The sequence below is a fragment of the Oncorhynchus mykiss genome, chromosome 17 (genome assembly GCF_013265735.2).
Source record: "Oncorhynchus mykiss isolate Arlee chromosome 17, USDA_OmykA_1.1, whole genome shotgun sequence".
NCBI lineage: Eukaryota > Metazoa > Chordata > Actinopteri > Salmoniformes > Salmonidae > Oncorhynchus > Oncorhynchus mykiss.
The window spans coordinates 75,178,722-75,191,758 of NC_048581.1; the positions used below are offsets into that span (position 1 = coordinate 75,178,722).

A 13,037-nucleotide genomic window follows, 5' to 3' on the forward strand; every position below is an offset into this window, starting at 1 on the left:
GTCGAACTGGTAACACACATTTTTTTATTCTTCTAATGGCTCATACGGAGATAGTAATCTAAAAGTAACTGAATGGGTAATACAAAAGTGACGTTACCGATTACAATTTTGGACAGGTAACTAGTAACTGTAAAGGGTTATATTTAGAAAGCAAGCTACCCAACCCTGAATGTACGATTCCCATTAGATGTAAATCAGATGAACTCGTTCTAATTCGCTCCACTATGCCCCCCACTCACGCGTGTTCCATCCTCTTGTGCATACTTTAATTCCACCTCTCATTCCCTCCCGAGCTGAACTCGAAGCGCGAGGCACTACCGATGGTACACAGGAGCGCTGGAATTTCCCTAGAAAAAAGTACTAAGTAGAAATAGCGTCATATTTGCAGTTACACCCTAATGTGAACAGTCGAGTGGAAAAAGTCACGGGATTCTACGTTTGAGAAATTTGCTGATAAGGTAAGTTCACCCATTTTGAGTTGTCTATCAGGGAGTTGAGCTCACTAATGAATTTTCTCTGTTCCCCACTGAAATATTTTGTAAAGCTGATAACTACTTTTGGATGCATAATGTGTTTATTTGGGAATCGTAGCCTATTCTTTATCCGAAAATCACTTTTTTTCAAACACATGTTAATTATATTGAATGGCCTATGAAATTTAACTAGGTTAATAGTGCTGTTATTTCATGTTTATAGCCTAATACTTCCGATTTTTGCTGATAAAGTGAAGGAGAACGATGCACCAGAATTTACGCATTATGATAGACTAGACTGCTCGAAACTGTTTGCTGTTAAATGTATATTTACCATGCTCGCCTATTGTAAACGACGCGCACGGCACTGTGTTTGAACAGCCTAGGGAAGCCCATCGTGAAGTAGCCTATACTTTTGTAAATCTGAGTGCTACAATTTCGTCAATTTCTCTGTTGCAAAAAGTTATATAGCCTAATAAACAGCATCGCACCTTACCCCTGAGTCAAGGTTGAGATGTTCTGTCTCTAGGCTCTTTACTTCACTCCGTTTTATATTTAATAACCAAATGCAGGCAGATGAGAAAAATGTCATATGAATGCAGAATAAACAGTGGCATGTTCAGATGTAGGCTATCAACTTTTTGGCACACCGTCCAACAACATCACAACTCACTCTACCAAATCAAACGCAATCTCTTAAATGCTACAATATCTAAATTCTCACTCAACAAGCATCCCATTTTATTCAGGAAACCTGTTAGATGTAAAAACCGGCACACTCCAATTAGTATGAAATGTTATGTTTCGTATTGTTTTTATTACGGTTTGGACGTCCCTCATCAGTTTGTATGATATGTTTCGAATTGCAATTTCTTACAATGTTACGAATTTGCAAACCATATACAGTGGGGCAAAAAAGTATTTAGTCAGCCACCAATTGTGCAAGTTCTCCCACTTAAAAAGATGAAAGAGTTCTGTAATTTTCATCATAGGTACACTTCAACTATGACAGATAAAATGAGAAAAAAAATCCAGAAAATCACATTGTAGGATTTTAAATTAATTTATTTGCAAATTATGGTGGAAAATAAGTATTTGGTCACCTACAAACAAGCAAGATTTCTGGCTCTCACAGACCTTTAAGAGGCTCCTCTGTCCTCCCCTCGTTACCTGTATTAATGGCACCTGTTTGAACTTGTTATCAGTATAAAATACACCTGTCCACAACCTCAAACAGTCACACTCCAAACTCCACTATGGCCAAGACCAAAGAGCTGTCAAAGGACACCAGAAACAAAATTGTAGACCTGCACCAGGCTGGGAAGACTGAATCTGCAATAGGTAAGCAGCTTGGTTTGAATAAATCAACTGTGGGAGCAATTATTAGGAAATGGAAGACATACAAGAACACTGATAATCTCCCTCGATCTGGGCTCCACGCAAGATCTCACCCCGTGGGGTAAAAATTATCACAAGAACGGTGAGCAAAAATCCCAGAACCCCACAGGGGGACCTAGTGAATGACCTGCAGAGAGCTGGGACCAAAGTAACAAAGCCTACCATCAGTAACACACTACGCCGCCAGGGACTCAAATCCTGCAGTGCAAGACGTGTCCCCCTGCTTAAGCCAGTACATGTCCAGGCCCGTCTGAAGTTTGCTAGAGAGCATTTGGATGATCCACAAGAAGATTGGGAGAATGCCATATGGTCAGATGAAACCAAAATATAACTTTTTGGTAAAAACTCAACTCGTCGTGTTTGGAGGACAAAGAATGCTGAGTTGCATCCAAATAACACCATACCTACTGTGAAGCATGGGGGTGGAAACATCATGCTTTGGGGCTATTTTTCTGCAAAGGGACCAGGACGGCTGATCCGTGTAAAGGAAAGAATGAATGGGGCCATGTATTGTGAGATTTTGAGTGAAAACCTCCTTCCATCAGAAAAGGCATTGAAGATGAAACGTGGCTGGGTCTTTCAGCATGACAATGATCCCAAACACACCGCCTGGGCAACGAAGGAGTGGCTTCGGAAGAAGCATTTCAAGGTCCTGGAGTGGCCTAGCCAGTCTCCAGATCTCAACCCCATAGAAAATCTTAGGAGGGAGTTGAAAGTCCGTGTTGCCCAGCAACAGCCCCAAAACATCACTGCTCTAGAGAAGATCTGCATGGAGGAATTGGCCAAAATACCAGCAACAGTGTGTGAAAACCTTGTGAAGACTTACAGAAAACGTTTGACCTCTGTCATTGCCAACAAAGGGTATATAACAAAGTATTGAGATAATCTTTTGTTATTGACCAAATACTTATTTTCCACCATAATTTGCAAATAAATTCATTAAAAGTCCTACAATGTGATTTTCTGGATTTCTTTTTCTAATTTTGTCTGCCATAGTTGAAGTGTACTATGATGAAAATTACAGGCCTCTCTCATCTTTTTAAATGGGAGAACTTGCACAATTGGTGGCTGACTAAATACCTTTTTGCCCCACTGTATGTTACACATTTGTTGTTGCTGTTAGCTAGGTAGCTAACGTTACTTAAGCCAGGGGTTAGGGTTAAGGTTAGGAGTTAGGTTAAAGTTAGGGGAAGACTTAGCTAACATGTTAAGTAGTTGCAAAGTAGATAAAAATTAGTAAGTAGGTGCAAAGTTGCTAAAATGCTAAAGTTGTTCGTGATGAAATTTGAACATGGGTTTGGGTTTTGGGTTGCTAGACCTTCGCGTTACACGCCAACCCTACCAGCCTACTTTTGTTTTTGCCTTAAGTAACCTTCTGTCTTATGTAACTGTAACAGTATAGCTTCCTTCCCTCTCCTCGCCCCTACCTGGGCTCGAACCAGAGACCCTCTGCACACATCGACAACAGCCACCCTCGACACATCGTTACCCATCGCTCCACAAAAGCCACAGCCCTTGCAGAGCAAGGGGAACAACTACTTGAAGGTCTCAGAGCGAGTGACGTCACCGATTGAAACGCTATTAGCGAGCACCTTGCTAACCATTTCGCATCGGTTACACTCACCACCCTTCTGACCTCCTCCTTTTCCGCAGCAACCGGTGATCCGGGTCAACAGCATCAATGTAACAGTATATATACAGTGTAACATCCCTCTCCTCGCCCCAACCTGGGCTCGAACCAGGGACCCTCTGCACACATCGACAACAGCCACCCTCGAAGCGTCGTTACCCATCGCGCCACAAAAGCCGTGGCTGGGGATGGGCCTGGAGACCTTTATTTAACTAGGCAATTCAGTTAAGAACAAATTCTTATTTACAATGATGGCCTACCCCGGCCAAACCCGGACGACGCTGCTTAGGCTGTGAGACCAGGCTATTTCCCAATCAACCTCCTCATGGTGCTGATGCTGCGAACTGTGCAGCGATGCTGCATGCTTATCAAGATACAGCACTTATGGGCCTCCCGAATGGTGCAGCGGTCTAAGACACTAGAGGTGTCACTACAGACCCAGATTTGATCCTGGGCTGTATCACAACCGGCTGTGATGGCGAGTCCCATAGGGCGGTGCACAATTGGCCATGCGTCGTCCTGGTTAGTGGAGGGTTTGGCCGGGGGGGCTTTACTTTGCTCATAGCACTCTAGCGACTCCTTGTGGTGGGCCAGGCGCCTGCAGGCTGACCTCCATCGTCAGTTGAACAGTGTTTCCTCTGGCACATTGGTCGCTTCTGGGTTAAGCAGGCAGGTGTTAAGAAGGGCAGCCATATAGCACAGCTTCAACACCCGTGAAACAGTTGCATAAAAAACTTTACGTTTGTTAAGCCATTGACAATATATAGCATATTTAAACAGTGTATATATTCTTTATTTATTTAGGAAAGTGAGCACTTTCTGTCTCCATGATAAGAACAACTGGGAAGCTGATAAAGGATGAGAAGTTTGACACTCAGGTGGTCATCAAACAGTCATCCCAATGACTGACACTTCCATTTATGCCGTGGCAGATTAGTTTTAGAATGACTCCTACAATCAGTCATGCTATTCATTTTCAATACTTGTATTGTGTAATGCTTGACTATTTCTGGCCACACATTCCAGTTGATATAGTACTATATCAGTCATGCAACTTTTTATTTTTCATGTAATTAATGAGACTTGCAATAGCAAATGTCCCATTCTAAATCTTGGTCATATTTCTGACTTGTTATTATTTAACAGCCTGCTCCTTTTACACCATTTAAGCAAAAAAAAATTATTCACACTTTAAAATGTACAGACCTGTCTGGAATAGTGTGCTTACACAACTTTTTGATATGTTTTATACTTTTTAAACTATTAAGCTTTTTGTGCTTTTTTGTCCATCTTCATTCACTTTAATGTGACTTTTTAAAACATTCTACTGCTCCACATTATTAAAAAGTCACATGACTTCCAACATTCCATTCACTATGAACAATGCAACTTTTGACACAAACCAGCTACTTTGACCACTTTCCAAACAAGTTAGACAAACTGTTCTTGCATATGAAATCTTACGCTACTTCTCTGCAATTCAAATATGAAATCAGAATCAAAATATATATTTCCATTCTGACGATATAGCTGTTTTAGTAACAGCATAAAATAAACATCTCCAATAAAATAAAAAAAACTGAAATTCTGTCCACTTTCCCAAGAAGTTAGACAAAAAGTTAGCGCGTATAAAATCTTCTTCTACTCTGCTATTCACTTTCCCAACGACAAGTTAGTGTTTGAAATCTTAGTCTATTTTTCTGCTATTACAATCTGAAATCGGATCAGAAATATCTTCTAAGGTTTTATGAAGTCTTCCTCTTCTTCTCTGCGTCTCAAATCGGAAATAAGAATATAAATAACTTCTACCAATCAAGTGGTTCAACTACCACAACAAATATTTGAAACAGGTAAATCAAGTCCCAGAATTTGGGAATTTAGAGACATTGTCTCTAATTAGAGATCTAGTCTCTAATCCAAAATCAATATAGTTATGGACTGTCATACATTAACACATTTTCTTTTTCATTTATTTATTTGGAGAGATTCCCATAACCACTATGACGTTCTGCATTATCATATTCTTTGACACAAGTTAATATGTATGTCAAATTCAATAATCAACCCATGACAATTAGGCTCCAAATCTATTGCTACAACCCTGTGAGGTAGCTAACAGGGATGTGAGATCAGAAACGAGCTATTTTTTATTGCAGCTGGTGAAGCACAATGACGTTACACATTAAGACCATGCTCATTGAAATGAAATGACGCTGGGCACAAGGGCTGCGGCTGCCAGTAACTGGAAGGACAACTCTGAAATCCCCTGGTTAAAATTATCTCGGTTGCCTATATACCGATTTTTGTTTTGTCTGGAGTTTTACACATGAAATAGAATGCACTGTGAATACATTTCTGCACTATACGGTCATTCCTCCATATGCTGAGTCTCTAAGGAGTAGACTGTGGGGGCTTTTAAGATGGAGCATCGGCATGTAGCCTAGATAGTGTTTAGCAGCATGGGATACGTGCCTCATGAGTAACCAGAAGGGGTCCAGCTCTAGACCCCAGGTGGCCTCTGAACAGCAGCAGCAGCCGCTGCTGTAAACAGGAACAGGAACAGACTAGCGCATTACTTCACAGTTTGTACACAATTAGATCTCCAGGGAACATGGCTGGGTAATTTGGCAGTAACGGAATTACGCTGAGACTCAGATTTTTCACTTTAAAATGTATGCCAAACAAAAAACATTGATCTAAAAGTTTAACTAACCATACAACTCTATGCACAACACAGGAGGTTGCTGGCACCTTAATTGGGGAGGACGGGCTTGTGGTAATGACTGGAGCGGAATTCGTGGAATGATATCAAAATAAATCAAACATATGGTTTCCAGTGTTTGATGCCATTCCATTTACACCTTTCCAGCCATTATTATGAGCTGTCCTCCCCTCAGCAGCCTCCTGTGATGCACAATGACTACTTTGAACAATTTACATGGAATTGCCCGGCTCTCAGTTATTAAGATTGGGTCTCCCCACGCCTCTGTATGACTTGTTTGTGTGTGCGCTTTTGTCCAAAGTGTATGTGCATGTTTGAGAGATGTGAACATAAACAGTTACTAAAGCAATGTTGGCTCTAAAAAGTTATGATGCGATTGTCCTTGTAATATATTAGCACACTGAGGCAGGGATATGGGTAAAATAACAATGTTCATGTGATGTCATGGGTCAAGTGCAAGTACAGATGATCACATGGAGTAGGTATTTACAGCGCCACCTTCAGGTACTCCAGGTAAGTACATGTACACACAGTACATGACATCTCCCTTTAGATATATTTTTTTCAAAACAATGTTTTCTTTCAACTCAGTGTTTCACAGTGCAAACAATAAACATTGCTTTTTTCTTCATAACATAGATATCCCAATGGTCATGTTATTATTAATGTTTTTTTGAAACTTTTTTTCTCAATAGTTTGTTTGAACTATAAACACTGACATCATTTTCAGTATAGTCTTTCAGTACTGGTAATGTTTTGGCATTCTGATAGGTCTTCTATATCAAGTTGAATTCACTGTTGTGTCAGTGTTTACATTGTTGGTTTCTATTGTTTGTTTTGGTGTTGTTGGTGTTGGAGAATACACAGGTGAGTAGTTTTCTGGCTGACACTTGTTTCAGGTTCTCTTTCCACTGCATAAGGTACATCCATTATAGTTTTTCTCTGTGTGTGTTATTTCATGTGTTTTTATCTGGTGTCTCGGGTTCCTTCTGTAGATTCTCTCGTTTGGTGTTTGTACTATGTATGAACTTGGCTGGTCATGTATTCCAAGTACAGTTGCTGGTTGCCATTTGTTATCTTGTCTGATCCTGCCTGACTGGTTCTCCTTCCTTCATGACCGAAAGCTTACATGTGCCTTGGTCAAAGTAGTGTTTTTGTCTCTGTTGTCTGCTTGTTGTGTAGGTCGGGGTGGCAGCGTGGCCTAGTGGTTAGAGTGTTGAACTAGTAACTGTAAAGGTTGCAAGATCAAATCCCCAAGGTATCAGGTAAGAGTATTTTCCAGTAAGCAACTATTTGTTTACCTTCATTAGATAACTTTGTTGAAAAACGACCAACCTCAGATTTCCCACTTCCTGGTTGGATTTTTTCTCAGGTTTTTGCCTGCCATATGAGTTCTATTATACTCACAGACATCATCCAAACAGTTTTAGAAACATCAGAGTGTTTTCTATCCAATACTACTAATAATATGCATATATTAGCATCTGGGACTGAGTAGCAGGCAGTTTACCCTGGGCACCCTTTTCATCCAAAAGTGAAAATTCCACCCCCTATCCCAATGAAGTTAACCTAGCCTATATGATAAATGATCCCACTGATGGTTTCTCCAACAAAATGTTTTTTTTGTCACTACATAAGTCAGCATGATATTTTACTGTATTGATGACAATAAATCAAATTTAATTAGCTAAATAAATCATATTATTCAATAGTTTCAATACCATGTTAAAATAATGAAATGCATTCTGGGATTCATTGTGCAAATACTCTCCAAAGCGTTGCTGTTTCTGTCATAGTTTTAAGCAACAGTTGAGTTAGCTATCAAGAGGCAACGGCTGAAAAAAGAGAGAGAGAGAATCTCGAGAATAGAAAATTACGGATTTAAAAATCATCAATGTGTCAACACAAAAGTGGAGCCCAAATGAGTAAGCCCAAAAATGAGAAAGCAGAAGAGGTATCAAAGTTAGTTAAATTAGATTCCTTTTTCAAATGCAGTTCAAGTGCAGCCATTGCTAGCACAAGCAATGTAGCGGGACCAGAAGAGGATGTAGATTTATCATCGCCAGCAGCAGCTTTTAGTGGGTCAAGTGAGCAAAGGCCAAGCTGTTCCATCGTGCCAGAAGAAGAAACTTTGACCGAGGAGGATTCATTTTGTATGCATTTTGAAGGAGGGAAATAAGTGGATTATTGAATGAAGCGCGCCAGCTAAACTGAGATTTTGGGGATATAAAGAAGGACTTTTTCGAACAAAACGACCATTTGTGATGTACCTGGGACCTTTTGGAGTGCCAACAGAAGAAGATCTTCAAAGGTAAGTGATTTATTTTATCGCTATTTCTGACCTTCGGAAAATGCCTGGTTGGAAAATGTTTTTAATGCTTTTGTCCGCTGGGCGCTGTTTTACTGTGGATATAGATACCTTCGTATCTGTTTCCTCCAGCATCTTCACAATCTTCGGGGCGGCAGGGTAGCCTAGTGGTTAGAGCGTTGGACTAGTAACCAGAATGTTGCAAGTTCAAACCCCCGAGCTGACAAGGTACAAATCTGTTGTTCTGCCCCTGAACAGGCAGTTCAGTTTGCTGTTCCTAGGCTGTCATTGAAAATAAGAATTTGTTCTTAACTGACTTGCCTAGTTAAATAAAGGTTAAATAAAAAGGTAGGAGACAGAACGCATCTCCTTCCTGAGCGGTGTGGTCCCATGGTGTTTATACTTGCGTACTATTGTTTGTACAGATGGCGTTTGGAAATTGCTCCCAAGGATGAACCAGACTTGTGGAGGTCTACAACTTGGCTGATTTCTTTTGATTTTCCCATGATGTCAAGCAAAGATGCAGGCCTTGAAATACATCCACAGATACACCTCCAATTGACTCAAATTATGTCAATTAGCTTCTAAAGCCATGACATAATTTCTGGAATTTTCTAAGCTGTTTAAAGGCACAGTCAACTTAGTGTATTTAAACTTCTACCTGGAATTGTGATACAGTGAATTATAAGTTAAATAATTGTTGGAAAAATTACTTGTGGAGTGGCTGCAAAATCGATTTTGAATGACTCAAACCTAAGTGTATGTAAACTTCCGACTTCAACTGTATATTTGATTTTGCATCAGAAAAATAAAATGTAACTCTAAAACAACTGTGTCCTACCCGCTGGTCATCCAGATATGAGTCCCTTGCCGCTCTGAGATACAGATATGTGGACGTAATGAAGGCCCTCACCAAGATTGTACTTGTGACAAGAAGGACATAAAGGCCCTCACCAAGATTGTACTTGTAAGTGACAAGGACATGATAGAGGTCCTGTCCGGATTCAGACAGGATTTTGAGACGGCCAAAGTCACTGCAAAGACCCTTGTCGACAAATGGGGAGCTCAGAACGCACTTGAAGACACTCGGAGAAGGAAAGCAAGACATCATTTTGATGAGCTATGCGAGGATGAGCGACTGTCTGATGGGGAGAGTAGTTGTAGAGTCAACGTCTTTAATGCAATCCTTGACATCATTATCCACCATCTGTCAAACAGATTTAAAAGTCTGCGGGCATCATAGAGTCTGTTTGACTCCATCCATCCCACTACCCTTGCCAACGCAGTTGATGATGCGCTCTACGAGACCGCCAGCCGGCTGGCTGAACATTACAGCAAAGATATATCATCAAGCTTCTGTGGCCAATTACTCTCTCTCAGGGCCTGTTTTAAGAAAGAAATAGCAAAGCACACTACAATGAGAGACCTGGCCAAGATGCTCATTGTGGATTACAATTCAGTCTCTGCTACATTTGGAGAAGTAGTTACAGCGATGCTCCTTTTTATGACTCTGCCTGTAACGGTAGCCAGTGCCGAGCCTTTGTAAACCATTTTCTGGTGCATGGCCGTTGAGCCATTTCTGTTAAAAGGCATGCTGCCATTTAAGCAATCTGTTTGAATGCTCAACTTGATTGATTTGCTGGTGTTTTTGCTATAGGCCTCTGCGGGATGCTGATCATTTGAAATACCGGTATGTCAGTTTTGCCGCCGTGCGTAACTTCAGTGAGCATGTACTTGGTCATTAGCTGTGTTTCGGTGTTTCTGTCAAGAGATTGATCTATATATTTATGTTTTATAATATAGGCTATTGCCTATTATTTACATATAAAATTGGGTGTTTTTTGACTGCTTTGTGCATTCTGTGGTGCTGATCGACTTATAAGCCCGTCATGATTAAGCTACGCTACTGCTTTCAGCATTCTCCAAATGCAGACAATGACCCAAAACTAAAACTGGGTACAGACGCCAGCAGAGTAAGTAGACCTTTATGTTGTAAAATAAAGGTTAAATAAAAATAAATAAAATACCTACAACACCTAAAGTGGGCCTACAGTATATCTATAAACATTTTTTTAATCTACATGTAGGTCTCCTGATTTAAACCCAATCAAACTTATTTGTCATCAACTGAAAACATTCATCCGTAACTCCGCCAAGCCTACAAGCAAAGGTGAACTGGTCAAGACCATCAAGACGTTTTGGCTAGAGAAATTGACGATACTACAATGCAACCAATAAATTGATCATCTCAAGGTTTTACCCGTGGTTGTGGAGCTGGGTGGAAGTGTAACTAAAATGTAGTTTAAATAACCATATTTCTAGTTATTTTATTCACAAAAGCATAAAGATGTTGATGAAGAAATACTGTACTGCTTTTTTGAGTTAGAAATGTAACACTTTAGAGTACATAAGCATCAAAAACATTGCAAGTAGGGGGATACTCACACCTACAGTAGCCAGGCTATAAATAGACTATTATCATGCTAATCGTGCTACAAGTGTTTGAAAATCTGTTTTCAAAATGCCACCAGCTGTCCATCACTACTGTAAATAAAAACACAGCATGTGTGTTTACATCTTGTTTACATTCTTTATTGTAACCACAATGTCACAAATAATTTATATATACCATTCCAATTACTTTTGGAGTTTGGGATCTACAAATGTGTGCATTTCATGTCATTTTTCGTTAAATCCAGTTCGGATTTACGTATAACTTTTGACTGACGCCTTTAGTGAGAGGTCTAAAGCTTTAATATTTAGAAGTATCTGCCCTCCTAATTCATATCTAAGGGGCATTTTTCACGCCATTATTGGTTACATTGTTTTAGTTTGAACATGCAGACTGGTATTAAGAACAGCGGGAATGTTTTCCTAGTCATCGCCATTATTAGTGCAATGCCCTTAAAGTGTTGCTCTGTGCTACACAGTGGGGCAGGGTGGGGGTCCCCCTTCCTCCCCCTTCCCCATGGGCTAGGTCTGTCTTCTGTGCCCCCTGCCCTCATGCTTTGAACCTCGCGATGCCTACTGCTATTTCAGTGGATACAGCTGGAGAATTGCAAGGCAATCCCCTTGTGCGACACTCGGCAGCCAACCAATATGACCAATATATATTGTCCTGCTAATAACAGGGTTCATATTATATCTGTGAGAATATCCAAGGGGCTTTTATATAATAATAATCGCTTTGTTTAAAAAATAACAATATTTTGGAGATTATTTTGTTTTCAAATGTAAAACTAGTGAGAATCATTTAATAATGAATAATTGGATGTAATAAATGTATCACTAGTCACTTTAAACATCTCCACTTTATATAATGTTTACATACCCTACATTACTCATCTCATATGTATATACTGTACTCTATACCATCTACTGCATCTTGCTTATGCCGCACGGCCATCGCTCATCCATATATTTATATGTACATATTCTTATTCATCCCTTCACACATGTGTCTATAAGGTAGTTGTTGTGAAATTGTTAGATTACTTGCTAGATATTACTGCACTGTCGTAACTGTCGTAACTGTTAACCATGTGTATGTGACCAATAACATTTTATTTTATTTTATTACTCATACATGAACTCAGCAAAAAAAGAAACGACCTCTCACTGTCAACTGTGTTTATTTTCAGCAAACTTGACATGTGTACATTTTTGTATGAACATAACAAGATTCAACAACTGAGACATAAACTGAACAAGTTCCACAGACATGTGACTAACAGAAATGGACTAAAGTGTCCCTGAACAAAAGGGGGGGGGGGAGTCAAAAGTAAGTCAGTATCTGGTGTGGCCACCAGCTAGCTACATTAAGTACTGCAGTGCATCTTCTCCTCATGGACTGCACCAGATCTGCCCGTTCTTAAAGTGAGATGTAACGAATGATTACCACATGAGGGAGGAGGATGTCTTCCCTGTAACGCACAGTGTTGAGATTGCCTGCAATGACAACAAGCTCAGTCCAAATGATGCTGTGACACACCATCCCAGACCATGACGGACCCTCCACCTCCAAATTGATCCCGCTCCAGAGTACAGGCCTCGGTGTAACGCTCATTCCCTCGACGATAAATCCGACCATCACCCCCGGTGAGACAAAACCACCCCTCGTCAATGAAGAGCACTTTTTGCCAGTCCTGTCTGGTCCAGCGACAGTGGGTTTGTGCCCATAGGCAACATTGTTGCATGCGATGTCTGGTGAGGACCTGCCTTACAACAGGCCTACAAGCCCTCAGTCCAGCCTCTCTCAGCCTATTGCGGACAGTCTGTGCACTGATGGAGGGATTGTGCGTTCCTGGTTTAACTCGTGGCATTTGTTGTTGTTGCCATCTTGTACCTGTCCCGCAGGTGTGATGTTCAGATGTATCGATCCAGTGCAGGTGATGTTACACGTGGTCTGCCACTGTGAGGACGGTCAGCTGTCCATCCTGTCTCCCTGTAGCGCTGTCTTAGGCATCTCACAGTACGGACATTGCAATTTATTTCCCTGGCCACATC

The 13,037-nt window shown here is 40.6% G+C and overlaps 1 protein-coding gene across 1 annotated transcript in view; it reads left to right on the forward strand.

The window, feature by feature from the left end:
- The first annotated feature begins 284 nt into the window (after positions 1 to 284).
- The window catches only part of LOC110494580 (caM kinase-like vesicle-associated protein), an 80,750-nt gene continuing 67,997 nt past the window's right edge, over positions 285 to 13,037 (forward strand). Inside the window, exon 1 of the mRNA XM_036950676.1 lies at positions 285 to 458. The gene's annotated coding sequence lies outside the window, so the exon portion shown is untranslated. The remainder of the gene's footprint in view (positions 459 to 13,037) is intronic.